This window comes from Glycine soja, chromosome 12, assembly GCF_004193775.1.
Source record: "Glycine soja cultivar W05 chromosome 12, ASM419377v2, whole genome shotgun sequence".
Lineage (NCBI taxonomy): Eukaryota > Viridiplantae > Streptophyta > Magnoliopsida > Fabales > Fabaceae > Glycine > Glycine soja.
The window spans coordinates 19,941,178-19,945,873 of NC_041013.1; positions in this window are offsets into that span (position 1 = coordinate 19,941,178).

The following is a 4,696-nucleotide window of genomic DNA, read 5'->3' on the forward strand; positions in this document are numbered from 1 at the left end:
TGGAGTCGAAGAACTTAGTCTCTTCCTTTCCTCAACTTAGTTCCCTTCCTTTGCTCAACTTAGTCAAGGAACTTAGTTCTCTTCCTTTGCTCAACTAATCTTAACCAAGTTATTATTTGACTATACAAGTTAAGGAATTAATAGTGGAGTCAAAGAACTAGTCTCTTCCTTTGTGGAATCAAGGGTAGATAAACTTTGTTCGATGATGGTAACATGTTAGTTTCTATTAAATAAATAAATACATTTCTTTAATGCAGAAGGTGTTAGTTTAGTTAATTAACCCCCAACAATTTCATTATTATGCTTAACTCTTTTTTTCCACCAAGTGTTTGTTGAAATTCTATTATGTTTTTAGTCATTTAACTTATTAGTTTTACTTATTTGAATTGGATCTTACATTGTGTTAATACAATCCTTCAATCATTTTATCATTGTCCAAGTGTAAAACATGCATAGTAAACCTAATAGTATTCAAGTTTCTATGGAGATTATCTCATACTTATTGAAAAATTACACAACTTGGTGTGCTTGCAAAGTCTGTAACAATTTGCCATCTATCTTTTTAATGGATTCCATCTTCACTCTCGTTTAACTTTAAACATGAAAATTGCAAAAGCGACAAGGAGAGGGACAGATGGAATAAGAGCTTTTGAAGGTAAATTGAAAATGAAAAAAGAGAGGGATCAATAGACCTCGCCACACTACTACAAAAGACACTTTTAAGAACTGTTGAAAAATACTTAGGAACGGCTGTAAGACATTGTAGAAAGTCAATTAATAAAAATTCATGACTTTTTAGAATGGTTTTGAACAGTTCTAAAAAGTCATTTTTTAGAATGGTTCATATTACAACCACTCTAAAAAATGAAGTCACTTTTTAGAACGGTTCTTTGCCAAAATTGATCTAAAATGTTTAATTTTTTTATTTATTTTTCTTCTTGTAAGCAAACATCAAAGTTTCTTAAAAGACAACATTACCAAGAAGATTGACAATAACTTAATATGTTTCCTTGAAATATAAAAACAAATGTATTGCATGTATACTAATTGTAAGAAAATTCCACTCACACATTCTAAACAAGTTCTACTACTCATTGAACCGTAATATATACAAAACACAAATAAATTTATCGCAACATTATATCTTATCATAAAAACATAAGTACTAAACAAACATTATAAACAAATAAGTTTACACATTGGCAACTTCATGAAAAAAAAGTTGTCCAACGTTGTTGAATGTTAGTAATATTCTCTTTAGGCATTGGACTCGAATTATTGAAGACCTACAATTTCAAATAACACATATGAAAAATATTAAGTCAAGAACAAAAAACAAAACATAAATAATCCAACTTGTTGAAAATTGGCTTATGTTTTTCCATGAATCAACAATATTTTTGGGGACAATCTTAAGCATATGGTGGATGACATAATATCCACACTCATAACCCCGTGTTGAGCTTCACACTACAATTGAACATTAAAACTACTTACACGGGATAAAATCCATGTAGGCTTCCTTCTACTTGGTGACTGTACACCCACCAACCTCTGATATTCATCCTTAAGACTAACATATATAAATAATCATTTGAATTTCATTATAGGTTATAAATACATGACAATGCAAATCTTTCAGAAACAGTATGAGTTTAAATTGGATCATAAAGAAAATCATATTTTTTTTAATTCACGTTTCAAAGTAAGATTTCCTTCTTTCCCTAAGGATATTATTCATACTATGAGTTTAAATTGGTTCATATATATATATATATATATATATATATATATATATATATATATATGTTGTTCATGTATATCTGAAAAATGTGTCTTGAAGACACTGTCAATAAAAAAATTCTAAAAATACTTTTATAAAAGATCTAAAAGGCCTAATCATAGATTTTTTTTAAGCTAGAATTTATAATTCTCATTAGAAGTGAAAAAACAGTACAAAAAGTGAAAAGAAAATATATTTTTTCCTTCTTTTTCTCAGCTTAAGTGAAAAAATAAAACAAAAGTTAAAATAGAAAAATAATATTTCACATCACGAAAAAAATTGGAAAAGTGAAATAACAAAATCTTTTTTGATTTTCTTAATTATTTCTCCCGCGATGTTTCACCACTAGAAATTTAGATGTACTTCTTGATATTTGGTCAAGATATTTTGAAATGTCATCTATCTATTTATTATTGTTGATATTAGTACCTCCTATGGCCTCTTTATATATATATATATATATATATATATATATATATATATATATATGTATGTATGAAATAAAAAAAAGTAATACTGGTTTTTATTTAAGAAGCATAATCGAAACCATGTACATACACATCTTATATACAAAATGTATAATTACAGAAAATCGCTATATATGAAGCCGATTGTTACAAATGCTTAAACAAACAAACAAAACAGAAGGCCAATATTTGGATACATGAAATAAAAATGTAAATTTAGTTTTTTTGTCATCACAGAATCTGTTGTTTATCTCATATGAATGTTTGGATACAAGAAATAAATTAGAAGATGCAATATCAAAGAAACATACTTATAATTTTCCAACCACCCTACTTGTCTTTGCTTCAAATTGATCCCCCAAAAATGATTAAGCCAATATTTTGTGGTCTAAATTTTCATCCAGTAAAATATTGCTAGTTTTTAGATCTCTATGAATAATCCTTAATCTAGAATCTTGATGAAGATACAAAAGTCCTCTAGCAATGCCACGAATAATGTTGAAACGCTTACACCAATATAGCAGCTTCCTTTTGGTTTCTTCTAGTAAAATAAAGACTCTGTAATTTCATAAACTACAGGTACGAAATAAAAGCATTGCCAAAGAAGTTTAGAATAAATTGTATAGGCTCCAACCAAAAACAAAGTAGCTCAAGCTTTTGATGGGCATGTATTCATAAATTAACAAATTTTCTTCTCTTTCAATGCAGCGTCCAAGAAGCTTTACAAGATTACGGTTCAGAAATTTGGCAATCAAGGCTACTTCATTTTTAAACTCTTCTAACCCTTGTACAGACTCGTTTGATAGCCTATTCATTGCTATTTCTTGTCCAAATATCAGTATACCCTACAATAAATCATATGCTTAAGATAGACAGTTTCTGTGGAAAATAGAAGTTCTAGATATCAGTTTCATTCATAACCTTGTATACTGGTCAAAAGTCACCTTCTCCAAGCTTGTTTATGGTTGAAAAGTGGTCTGTTGCATATGCTAAGACTGACAAATCGAAAGTTGGTAAACCAGTGTCTTCTATTCTGCCTTTATTTTTGTTATGGTTGTTGGAAATTTTGCTTGCAACCCCTGATTGGTTGGAAAATAGCACTATAAGATCATTCACAATATTGACAATTTTAATATTTTCTTTAGCCCGATTGCACGTGTTGATTGATTCATATAATAAATAACATGTATATACTTACTTCGATTTCTTAATTGTCAATATGCATACACATGTGTTTATTAATCCAAAATTATTCACACCATCAGTGATTCCTACATTTTTCTTCTCATTTCCATTGCCAACTTGATCTGAAAGAAAGAGCATGATTAGTCAACTACTATAAACAACAGCTTTACTGATTGAAGCTTAGAAAGTGAATCTAATTTCTATAGACGGTGTTAGGGAGAAAAACATTGTATTATTATTTAATTTGGAAAAATAAAGCCACATAATAACGTGTATTACAAGTAGCTTTGGTTACAGTTGCTAACAAAATCTTGTAACCCAAAGATCTTTCTTTCAATTATTTTCTCCACTTGAGCATAATCTTTCTAGCTGCCATAATAGAATGTGTGTTTAACTCACCTTTGAATGTTCTCATGGCTTTACGTACTCCACGCTTTTCTCTTAGAATAATGCAATAATCAACAAGATATCAAACAGGAAAAGAAAACAAAGAAATCAAATGCAAAAATCAAAATTTTAATAAAATAACCGAGTACCTAATTCTATAGCAAGGACTTGATAAACTAGTCTCCTCCCCATTGGGAGAATTTCCTCATGTCAACTAACGTATGAAACCAAAGTAGAGAGCCACTTCCTCCATCGCGGATATCTAAACTTGCATATGCTGTACAACAACAGTTTTCAAGGCATGACCTGTGACGAAGATGTGTCTGGTAATTTCAAGTTTGTGTACTTCAAGAAGCCGTCTGTATAACTGTTTCACAATTTGATTTATTCCCTGGGACACAACCGTCAACCAAATTGCTATAATTCATTGATCAGGAGACTTGGGAACACAACCTCTCATGCATTCACAAGTTGGATGGTTACCATCGTAATTGCAAATAGAATTTTCACCACAAAAGGCATAGTTCTCGCATTGATCCACCTCCCCCAGTCGTGACGGTTGGCTATGTACGTGTTTGAGTGGTCCAACAGAAATTTTGAAAAGCACCTGAAGCAGCCAGTCTATATATGCTGAAGATCGATCTATTTGAAAGAAACTCTAAAAGAAATTGGAGGGAAAACTCAGTTTCAGGAATGATCTTCTCATACATCCACTGAATGTTTACAAGATTAGATATATAAACAAGCTAAACTAGAGTTAGTTGTAACTAACTATAAAACTAACCAAAAATAGAAAGTTAACAACTATGCTAACAAAATTAGTTGCTAACTAAGGTCCAAAATGGAAAATAAAGAATGCAATTTTTGTAGAACT